The sequence below is a fragment of the Heptranchias perlo genome, chromosome 42 (assembly GCF_035084215.1).
Source record: "Heptranchias perlo isolate sHepPer1 chromosome 42, sHepPer1.hap1, whole genome shotgun sequence".
NCBI classification, from domain to species: Eukaryota; Metazoa; Chordata; class Chondrichthyes; order Hexanchiformes; family Hexanchidae; genus Heptranchias; species Heptranchias perlo.
Genome location: NC_090366.1, coordinates 9,152,793 through 9,165,150, shown reverse-complemented (window position 1 = coordinate 9,165,150; position 12,358 = coordinate 9,152,793).

Below are 12,358 nucleotides of genomic sequence, written 5' to 3'. Positions count from 1 at the left end.
TACAGTGATAGAGAGAGACACCAACAGAGGGAGAGAGATAAAGGTGAGACTGAGTACAGTGATAGAGAGAGACACCAACAGAGGGAGAGAGATAAAGGTGAGACTGTGTACAGTGATAGAGAGAGAGACACCAACAGAGGGAGAGAGATAAAGGTGAGACTGAGTACAGTGATAGAGAGAGAGAGACACAGACAGAGGGAGAGAGATAAAGGTGAGACTGAGTACAGTGATAGAGAGAGAGAGACACAGACAGAGGGAGAGAGATAAAGGTGAGACTGAGTACAGTGATGGAGAGAGACACCAACAGAGGGAGAGAGATAAAGGTGAGACTGAGTACAGTGATAGAGAGAGACACCAACAGAGGGAGAGAGATAAAGGTGAGACTGAGTACAGTGAGAAAGAGACACCGACAGAGGGAGAGAGATAAAGGTGAGACTGAGTACAGTGATAGAGAGAGAGACACACAGACAGAGGGAGAGAGATAAAGGTGAGACTGAGTACAGTGATGGAGAGAGAGAGACACAGACAGAGGGAGAGAGATAAAGGTGAGACTGAGTACAGTGATGGAGAGAGAGAGACACCAACAGAGGGAGAGAGATAAAGGTGAGACTGAGTACAGTGATAGAGAGAGAGAGACACCAACAGAGGGAGAGAGATAAAGGTGAGACTGAGTACAGTGATGGAGAGAGACACAGACAGAGGGAGAGAGATAAAGGTGAGACTGAGTACAGTGATGGAGAGAGACACAGACAGAGGGAGAGAGATAAAGGTGAGACTGAGTACAGTGATAGAGAGAGAGAGACACAGACAGAGGGAGAGAGATAAAGGTGAGACTGAGTACAGTGATAGAGAGAGACAACCGACCCACGGGCTCCCCGTTCCCCCCTGCGGGCCCTTTCTCTGCAGCCTTCTGAGGAACCGGTGGATCAGAGCCAGATATGGGGGCGCGGAGTCCCACAATGCATCGTGGCTCGGAAAAGGCCACTGCATCATAGGAGAAGCGGGTCACCTGACCCATTTACCCCCAGGGGGAGGGGAGGCCATGAGGTCAAAGGCCAGAGAACATTTTTCATAAAAATTACATTCAATATACTTATGTTTTCTCTTTGATCCGTTAAACCGGCAGCAGGTTCTCCAGAACGCCCTCTCCTCTCCCCTCCTGAACCCCCTCTCCTCGCCTCTCCTCCCCCTCTCCTGAACCCCCTCTCCTTAACTCCCTCATCCCCCTCTCCTCCCCCTCCTGAACCCCCTCTCCTTAACTCCCTCATCCCCCTCTCCTCCCCCTCCTGAACCACCTCTCATTCCCCTTCCTGAATCCCCTCTCATTCCCCCTCCTGAACCCCCTCTCCTTCCCCCTCCTGAACCCCCTCCCCTTCCCCTTCCTGAACCCCTTCTCCTCCCCCTGCTGAACGCCGTCACCTCCCCCTTGCTGTATCCCCTCTCCTTCCCCCCTCCTGAATCCCCTCTCCTCCCTCCTCCTGAATCCCCTCTCCTTCCCCCTTCTGTGCCCCCTCTCCTCCCTCCTCCTGAATCCCCTCTCCATCCCCCTTCTGTACCCCCTCTCCTCCCGCTCTCCTGAACCCCCTCGCCTCCCCTCTCCTGAATCCTCTCTCCTTCCCCCCCTCCTGAATCCCCTCTCCTCCCTGCTCCTGAACCCCCTCTCCTTCCTCCTCCTGAATCCCCTCTCCTTCCCCCCTCCTGAATCCCCTCTCCTCCCCTCTCCTGAATCCCCTCTCCTTCCCCCCTCCTGAATCCCCTCTCCTCCCTGCTCCTGAACCCCCTATCCTTCCTCCTCTTGAATCCCCTCTCCTTTCCCCTTTTGAACCCCTTCCCCTCCTCCCTGAACCTCCTAACCCCTCCTGAACTCCTTCTACACCCCCCCTCCTGATCCCCTTCTCCTCCACCTTCTGAACCCCTTCTCCTCCCCCTCTCCTGAACCATTTCTGCCGCTGTCTCCTGAACCCCTTCTCCTTCCCCCTCTCTCCTGAACTAATTCTCCCCCTCTCCTGAACCCCTTCTCCTCCCATCTCCTGAACCTCCTCTCTCCTGAACCCCTTCTCCTCGCCCTGTCCAGAACCCCTTGTGCCGCTTTCTCCTGAATCCCTTCTCCTCCCTTCTCCTGAACCCCTTCCCCGCCATCTCTCCTGAACCTCCTCTCTTCTCCTTCTCCTGAACCCCTTCTTCTATATCATTATGTATCTCTCTGTATTTCTGTATCTGTGGTGTATGTGTCTCTCTCTGTATCTGTGTGTCTCTCTCACCTTCTGTACCTGTGTGTCTCTCTCCCTTTCTGTATCTCTTATGTGTATCTTTTTCTGTATCTGTGTCTCTCTCTTTCTGTATCTGTGTGTATCAGTGTGTGCATCTCTGTCTCTCTCTCTCTGTAACTTTGTGTGTCTATCTTTCCGTACCTATGTGTCTCTCTTACAATACCTGTGCCCCTCTCGCTTTCTGTATCTGTGTGTATCTCTCTCTTTCTGTATCTGTGTCCGTCTCTCTTTCTGTAGCTTTGTCTCTCTCTCTTCCTGTATCTGGGTGTGTCTCTCTTTGTATCTTTGTCTCTCTCTTTCTGTGCCCGTGTGTCTCTCTCTGTATCTGTGTCTCTCTCTCTTCCTGTATCTTTGTCCCTCTCTTTCTGTATCTATGTGTCTCTCCCACTTTCTGGATCTGTATGTGTCTCTCTTTTGTATCTCTCTCTCTTTCTGTATCTGAATCTCTCTCACTCTCTGTATCTGGGTGTGTCTCTCACTCTGTATCTGGGTGTCTTTCTCTCTCTCTCTGTATCTGGGTGTGCCTCTCACTCTCTGTATCTGGGTGTGTGTGTGTGTCTCTCTCTCTGTATCTGGGTGTGTCTCTCACTCTCTCTGTATCTGGGTTTGTCTCTCACTCTCTCTGTATCTGTGTGTGTCCCTCACTCTCTGTATCTGGGTGTGTGCCTCTCTCTCTCTCTCTGTATCTGGGTTTGTCTCTCACTCTCTCTGTATCTGTGTGTGTCCCTCACTCTCTGTATCTGGGTGTGTCCCTCACTCTCTGTATCTGGGTGTGTGCCTCTCTCTCTCTCTGTATCTGGGTGTGTGCCTCTATCTCTCTCTGTATCTGGGTTTGTCTCTCACTCTCTCTGTATCTGTGTGTGTCCCTCACTCTCTGTATCTGTGTGTGTCTCTCACTCTCTCTGTATCTGTGTGTGTCTCTCACTCTCTCTGTATCTGTGTGTGTCTCTCACTCTCTGTATCTGTGTGTGTCTCTCACTCTCTCTGTATCTGTGTGTGTCTCTCACTCTCTCTGTATCTGTGTGTGTCTCTCACTCTCTGTATCTGTGTGTGTCTCTCACTCTCTCTGTATCTGTGTGTGTCTCTCACTCTCTCTGTATCTGTGTGTGTCTCTCACTCTCTCTGTATCTGTGGGTGTCTCTCACTCTCTGTATCTGGGTGTGTGCCTCTCTCTCTCTCTCTGTATCTGGGTTTGTCTCTCACTCTCTCTGTATCTGTGTGTGTCCCTCACTCTCTGTATCTGGGTGTGTCCCTCACTCTCTGTATCTGGGTGTGTGCCTCTCTCTCTCTCTGTATCTGGGTGTGTGCCTCTATCTCTCTCTGTATCTGGGTTTGTCTCTCACTCTCTCTGTATCTGTGTGTGTCCCTCACTCTCTGTATCTGTGTGTGTCTCTCACTCTCTCTGTATCTGTGTGTGTCTCTCACTCTCTCTGTATCTGTGTGTGTCTCTCACTCTCTGTATCTGTGTGTGTCTCTCACTCTCTCTGTATCTGTGTGTGTCTCTCACTCTCTCTGTATCTGTGTGTGTCTCTCACTCTCTCTGTATCTGTGGGTGTCTCTCACTCTCTCTGTATCTGTGGGTGTCTCTCACTCTCTCTGTATCTGTGTGTGTCTCTCACTCTCTGTATCTGGGTGTGTCTCTCTCTTTCTGTGTTCGTGTGTGTGTCTCCCTCAAACCTTAAACCAGTTCATTATCGAAGACATTTTTATGGATCACTTACACTGAACAGTAAATCGGTTTATTGTGAAACTATTTTTATTTCCTTTCATTTTATGCAAATAGTCACAATACGGAGCAAGTTCCGACCTTGTGCAGAGTCGCTAGTCCGAATCTCAGAGACAGCAGTTAGGAGGGGATATTCATTGAGGGGGTCAGAGTGAACCAGCAGAACATTTCTTCCCCTCAACACAAACTGCATCAAGTTGTCAGTTTCGACCTCAGGTGATTAACAAAATCTCACAGATTTACAGGAGTTGCTGCAAAAAAGGGTCATTGGTTAAAAATTGCTTATCAGAGACAGGCCGGGGGGGACAGTTTCTGGGTTCACACTGTCAGCAAAGCAATGTTCCCTGAAGCAGATGCACACTTTGAAAATCCCCTTTCTCTCTCTCGATATCTGTAATCTTACCACGAATCCCCGCCCCCCCCCCCCCCCGCCCAGCTTTTTGATGGTGGAGAATTAAACACTTTCCATTTCGAACTCCACCTCCCCCCTCATACCGCCCCCCTCCACCTCGATTACTGGTCTGTGAGTCCCGGTCATAACTCAAATCCATTAAAATGAAGGGCCGGAATCTGGACCCGAATCAGACGTTAAATCGAGCCAACGTCTGGGTGCAACTGTGTGTGATTGGTCGTGAATGTGTGTGATTTTGTTTGTGTGTCTGTGTCTGTCTGTGTGTCTGTATGTCTGTCTGTGTGTGTCTGTTTGTGTGTGTGTATATGTATATGTGTGAGTGATGTATTTGTATGCGGGTGTATCTGTGTCTGTGTGTGTCTGTATGTGTGCATTTGCCTGTGTGTGTATATCTCTGTCCTTGTGTGTCTGTCTGTGTCTGTGTGTCTGTGTCTGTATGTCTGTGTGGTCTGTCTGTGTGTGTCTGTCTGTGTATATTTCTGTCTGTGTGTTTCTGTCTGTCTGTGTGTGTCGGTCTGTGTGCCAGTGTGTGTCTGTGTGTTTCTCTGTGTGTTTCTGTCTGTGTGTGTCGGCCTGTGTGTGTCTGTCTGTCTGCGTGTGTGTCTCCGTCTGTGTAGGTCTGCATGTGTCTCTCTGTCTGTGTGTGCCGGTCTGTCTGTATCGGTCTTTGTGTGTATGTGTGTGTCAGTGTGTCTGTCTGTCTGTCTGTGCGTTTCTGTCTGTCTGTGTGTCTTTCTTTTTTTATTCGTTCATGGGATGTGGGCGTCGCTGGCAAGGCCAGCATTTATTGCCCATCCCTAATTGCCCTTGAGAAGGTGGTGGTGAGCCGCCTTCTTGAACCGCTGCAGTCCGTGTGGTGAAGGTTCTCCCACAGTGCTGTTAGGAAGGGAGTTCCAGGATTTTGACCCAGCGACGATGAAGGAACGGCGATATAATTCCAAGTTGGGATGCTGTGTGACTTGGAGGGGAACGTACAGGTGGTGTTGTTCCCATGTGCCTGCTGCTCTTGTCCTTCTAGGTGGTAGAGGTTGCGGGTTTGGGAGGTGCTGTCGAAGAAGCCTTGGCGAGTTGCTGCAGTGCATCCTGTGGATGGTACACACTGCAGCCACTGTGCGCCGGTGGTGAAGGGAGTGAATGTTTAGGGTGGTGGATGGGCTGCCAATCAAGCGGGCTGCTTTGTCCTGGATGGTGTCGAGCTTCTTGAGTGTTGTTGGAGCTGCACTCATCCAGGCAAGTGGAGAGTATTCCATCACACTCCTGACTTGTGCCTTGTAAATTGTGGAAAAGCTTTGGGGAGTCAGGAGGTGAGTCACTCGGCGCAGAATACCCAGCCTCTGACCTGCTCTTGTGGCCACAGTATTTATATGGCTGGTGCAGTAAAGTTTCTGGTCAATGGTGACCCCCAGGATGTTGATGGTGGGGGACTCGGCGATGGTAATGCCGTTGAATGTCAAGGGGAGGAGTTTCGATTCTCTCTTGTTGGAGATGGTCATTGCCTGGCACTTATCTGGCGCGAATGTTACTTGCCACTTATGAGCCCAAGCCTGGATGTTGTCCAGCTCTTGCTGCATGCGGGCTCGGACTGCTTCATTATTTGATGGGTTGCGAATGGAACTGAACACTGTGCAATCATCAGCGAACATCCCCATGTCTGACCTTATGATGGAGGGAAGGTCATTGATGAAGCAGCTAAAGATGGTTGGGCCTAGGACACTGCCCTGAGGAACTCCTTCAGCAATGTCCAGGGGCTGAGATGATTGGCCTCCAACAACCACGACCATCTTCCTTTGTGCTAGGTATGACTCCAGCCACTGGAGAGTTTTCCCCCTGATTCCCATTGACTTCAATTTTACTCGGGCTCCTTGGTGCCACACTCGGTCAAATGCTGCCTTGATGTCAAGGGCAGTCACTCTCACCTCACCTCTGGAATTCAGCTCTTTTGATCATGTTTGGACCAAGGCTGTAATGAGGTCTGGAGCCGAGTGGTCCTGGTGGAACCCAAACTGAGCATCGGTGAGCAGGTTATTGGTGAGTAAGTGCTGCTTGATAGCACTGTCGACGACACCTTCCATCACTTTGCTGATGATTGAGAGTAGACTGATGGGGCGGTAATAGGCCGGATTGGATTTGTCCTGCTTTTAGTGGACAGGACATACCTGGACAATTTTCCACATTGTCAGGTAGATGCCAGTGTTGTCGCTGTACTGGAACAGCTTGGCTAGAGGCGTGGCTACTTCTGGAGCACAAGACCTCAGCACTACAGCCGGGATGTTGTCGGGGCCCATAGCCTTTGCTGTATCCAGTGCACTCAGCCGTTTCTTGATATCATGTGGAGTGAATCGAATTGGCTGAAGACTGGCTTCCGTGATGGTGGGGATATCGGGAGGAGGCCGAGATGGATCATCCACTCGGCACTTCTGGCTGAAGATGGTTGCAAACGCTTCAGCCTTGTCTTTTGCACTCACGGTCTGTGTGTGTCACTCAGTATATATTTGTCTGTCTCTGTGTGTCTCTGTCTGTGTGTCTGTGTGTGTATGTGCGTGTGTTTGTGTCTGTTTGTGTGTGTACATATTTTATATATGTGTGAGTGATTGATTTTTGTGTTTCTCTGTCTGTGTGTGTGCTCCTCTGTGTCTGTGTGTGAGTCTTTGTGTGTCTGTCTGTGTGTGTGTGTGTCTGTCTGTGTGTTTCTGTTGGTCTGTGTGTCTCTGTCGGTCTGTGTGTATGAGGAGGACGATGTGTTCACCTCCTCCGCTGACAAGTGAGCTCAGGGCCCAATCTGCTTTGCTGGGATAGGTCCAAAACTCACTCGAGGTTACAAATTAGCTCAGAATTTGAAACTTCATTCTGGGGATCAGGAGCCAACAACCACAAAAGGAGTTTAGTTTCGGCTTGTCTTCTCTAACTTGCTAACAACATTCCGCTGTCTGGAAATCTGACTGCTCTGCACACAGTGAACAGGGTTTTCCATATCGGTGGTTCATCAACTCGCGATTGTCCGCCTGTTTGCTGTAATGGCAGGAAAATCGCGCGGGGCGGAGAGATGAGCGCAGAATGGGCGCTGACTCTAATTAAGACCATCCAGATAACTGAGAGAATCGTTTACATCCTTCAGGTTATGAATGTTAGCAACTGCAGTGCGGTATTAACAGGGTGGGGACCTGGGTGTGAGACCCAAGAGAAGGTGGCTACAAGACTCGGGATATATCTCCGGTGAACTGCCAACCCAGGTTTTAATTTGCAGAGTTTCGGGGCACATTTATACATACCTGGAGTTAAATTAAACATTTGCAGAGACCAAACTAAGTTAGGTGGCACAGTGACTACTGTGGATGGGAGCAGAAAGTTGCAAAGGGACATTAAGGAGATTAAGTGATTGGGCCAAACAAGAATCTAACGATCTCAGTCTTCAAACCTTCAACTGATCCAGCATCCACAGACTTGTCAGGGACAGTTCCTGATTTCTACTATCCTCTGTGTGAAAAAGTGCTTCCTGCTTACTGTATCTCTAATACAGACTGCAGCAGTTCAAGAAAAATTCCCACCACCGCATTCTCAAGTTTCAGCCTTGCTCGAGTGGGTAGCACTCTCGCCTCTAAAGATTATGGGTTCAAATCTCACGCCAGAATCATGAACCCATAAACCAGGCTGATAATTTAGTGCAGTACTGAGGGAGTACTGCACTGTCAGAGTGTTGGATCAGATGTTAAATCGCCGTCCTGTCTACCCTCTCAGGTGGATGTAAAAGATCCCATGACCACTACTTAAACAAAGAAAAACTTGTCTTGATGTGATGTCTTTGTCGATCTCAGGATGTCCCAAAGCGCTTTCCAGCCAATGAACTACCTTTTTTGAAGTGTAGCCACTGTTTTAACGTAAAAAAACGCAACAGCCAATTTGCGCACAGCAAGATCCCACAAACAGCAATGTGATAATGACCAGATCATCTGTTTTTAGTGATGTTACTTGAGGGATAAATATTGGCACACCGGCGAGAACTCCCCCTTGCTCTTCTTCGAAATAGTGACCGTGGGGTCTTTTACATCGACCTGAGAGGGCAGATGGGGCCTCGGTTTAACGTCTCATCCGAAAGAGACACCTCTGACAAGTGCAGAACTCCCTCAGTACTGCAGTGGGAGTGTCAGCTTTGTGGATTTTGTCCTCAAGTCTCTGGAGTGGGACTCGAACCCATTTAAAGAGAGGAGTCCTGGCCATTACTTATCCCTCAACCAACCAATCACTGAAACGGATTATTTAATCAATTTCTAGCGATTGCAACAAAAGCAAATCTTCCTCCCTGAGCGGACAGAAATGAAAATGAACTCCCGGAAGCATCTTTAATAATTTATTCCGGCGTAACTGACTCTTAGAAGATACACAAAAAAGGCAATACATTTTCAGCAATTGTAAATTGAGCAAGATTCGAAGTTCTACGTGGGAATATTTCACTTAATCGCAAAAGCAGCCAATCCGTGAAAAAAAAAGTTGCTGAAGTCCAATCAGTAAATTCATGTCAAAAAGCGAACTGTGAGACGGTAAAAGCCCTGGGACAGTTCTCATGAAAGGAGAGACTGTGCCCACACATCAGACAATCGGGGGAAGGAGCTATCGGGATTCTCCAGTCGTTTTCCTGCTCTCAGTCTTAAAGGCGTCCACCTCTCAATAGACACGTGCGAGCCTTACAATGAGAGCATTGGCTTATTCCATTGCTACTAATTGACCATCCAGCAGGGAGATGGGTCTGGAGCACCGCGCCTGTCGCTCGGACATTCTCTGGAGTTTCTGCTCAATGAGTCTGTGGTATTTCTGCACAAAACAAGAATATTTACAGCGTACCAGCTGCAGTGTGTCGGATGTGGAAACATGCAGTGTAGTAACGCTAGATGGTCAGGTGTGATATTAAGTGATTAATACACTAAGTTAAAGAGAAATAAATTCAAACATTATGAAACATCCTGTAAAAAGAATAATTGCAGGCTGATTATTGAATGATTAAATTTTAGCAAGCCTAAAATTTCCATTGAGATTTTAAGACGTAGTAATAAATTTGCTTAAAGCATTCGTTAAGCTACAATGACATTATTGTACGCAGTTTAGGGACCCCCTGAAAGCAGGACATTAAGCCACAGAGAACGTACAGTGTAGACTCACCAGAATGGTGCCAGAGGTGGGAGAATCGAGTCATGCAAAGAGATTTGAGATACCTGGACTATATCCATGGGCGCAGAGACAGTTATGAAGAATTTTGATAGAGTGAACAAGGAGAGACTGTTCTTTCTGACTGAGGAGGAGATCCCAATTGAAAATTACCCCTGAGAGAGTGAGGAGGGGGGTCGTTAACTTAGTGAAGTTAGTTCTCTTTAACTTAGTGTATTAATTACTTAATATCACACCTGACCATCTAGCGTTACTACACTGCATGTTTCCACATCCGACACACTGCAGCTGGTACGCTGTAAATATTCTTGTTTTGTGCAGAAATACCACAGACTCATTGAGCAGAAACTCCAGAGAATGTCCGAGCGACAGGCGCGGTGCTCCAGACCCATCTCCCCCAGGGAATGTTAAAGGGAGAGACCGTTGCATCCTTAAAAAGGAAATTGGATCAATGTTTGGAAGAATGGGAAGGTAGACGGAGAGTGGAATTTATTCTGGATCACTGCAGCAAAGGCACAATGAGCAGACTGGCCAGCTGCTGTGAACTTGTGTGGTTTAGGATCTGGCCAATGCCCTGCACTCACATTGTATCTCCAGCTTCTACAATCTTCGTTTACTTGTTTAAACCAAGACCCACACTCCTGCCAATGACAATTTCCCAGATACTCTGATCCTTTCACTCAATCACACCTTGCTTTGTGCATTTGCTTTAAGGAGCAACGTTGATGTTTGGCCGAGTTTTCTGGAGAAAATATGGTGGTTACAGATTTCTGGATTATCGGTAGTTTGCGAAGGGATTAAGGTGAAACAAGGAGACATTTCACACTAAATGGATGCTTTAGCCACCTTTAATGAATGTTTACATCCCACTGAACTTCTTTTAACCAATGTCCAGACACTTTCTCCTTAATGGCTGTAGATGTGTCATTGAATCGGAGACAAAGGAGCTCATTTTAACTTTCCAATCTGGCATAAAACAGGCGATATCGGACTGAGCACCCATTATACACCTCGCCCGATTTCCCCATCCCATAATCGCCAATTTTACACCGTGGCTGAAAGTTAAAATTAACTACAAAGACGTTGCATTCCCGCAGGAATTCGGGATGTTTATTGAGTAAATTCGGGCGGGGAAGTGGCCCGCTCGCTCCCTTCACATTCCCGCCGGGCGGATTCGGTTAAAATTCACTACTTCGTGACATCAAAGGCAAAAGATGAGGCTGTGACTTTCTGGCCTGTTGAATATTTGGAACACATCTCATCACAGGCCAGTTTGTGAGTACGTTTGTCCATGAACAGATGAGGGTGGGAATGTTCACTTTTACAACCGGGCGGACAACGGGCGTTAGCAGACCGGCCGCCCGATTCGACCAATGGATTAAAAACGGGCGGCCGACTCGCTATTGCTCGTTTTCCACCTGGCGGTAAATGTGAAAATGCGTTCGTTCCAACTCACAATTTAGCTTATAAAGGACAGAAAATCAGGTCCTGGAGACCCGGGGATCAGGCGCAGAGAAATATTTACCGTCCCTAGCGCTGTTTCAGTCTCAGCCCCGTCTGTAATTCAGTTACTTCCATCACTTAAATGATTTAGCGATGCGAGTAAAGGGATATTTCACCGCCCTCTTCAGCTCCTCTCTGAATTTCCTCTGGGTCAGTGCATATATGGAAGTGTTTGTACAGGAACTCAGGTAGAAGAGCATAGTCCCTGACCCATCGGCGATAATTACCGGGTGGCTGTAACTAGGGTAAGAATGCCTGTTGGAGATTTCTATCAGTAAGAAAACAGAAATCTTGGTCATCCACAGCAGGATAAAACTGCCCGATACAGCGAACAGCAGAATGATGGACCTCTGCCGGCTGGCCATCTCTGGGTCTCCTCGCTGGTCCCCATTACTGGGGCCTCAGAGTCCCCTGCGTGCTCGATTCGCCAACATGATGTGCCTGACCGTCAGAGCGTTGAACAACAGGATCAAGATGTAGGGGGTCAATGGGTTCAGCAGGTGGTGGACCCAGAAAAATGCCACCCAGCCGGGCAAGGTGAAGAAGTCTGGTTTGGTGGCACAGCCCCAGGGTATACCGTCCATGGTGCCGTAAGGTTGGTACTTAAAGTAAAAAGGAACATTCCTTAAAACGCTCACCACACACACGGTCGTTATCACCATGGCTGCTGTTTTCTCGGTGCAGAATCTGGCTTTCAGATTGTAGTAACAAATGGCCACAAAACGATCGAAGGTGAAGGCGATGGTGAGCCAGACGGAGCAGTCTATAGCAGCATAACCCAGCGTGCCGTTGACACTGCAAACTGCCGTGTAGGACAAGAAGGAGAATGGGAAATAGCTGTAATAGAGGGAGGTGAGTATTATACCGAAGATAACGACCAGTAGATCCGCTGCTGCCATGGAGACCAGGTAGAGAGAAATACCTTTGGAGAGATCGCACTTTCCCCGGGAGAGAATCACAATTGTCACTAAATTAGCTGAAAGAAGGAAAGAGAAGATATTGGAAATTGAGAGATCTGGCGGACAGTCAGTTCCATATGTTTCAGTATGACCCAATGCAAGAATAGGAGGTACCAGGTAAAATAGGCATAGTAAGCTTTTCTTAATATAAAATATATACACACACATATTAAAGGATCATTTTACAATGGTTGGAAAAGTGAAAGGTCAGGCCTGCATCTCATCAACCGTTTATGACAAGACATAAGTCAGTTCAGAAAATGTAGGGGAGTAACCGGTATGAATAGGGTGTGTTATGAATGTACTGGGAAGAGAAAAGACATTGAAGGCT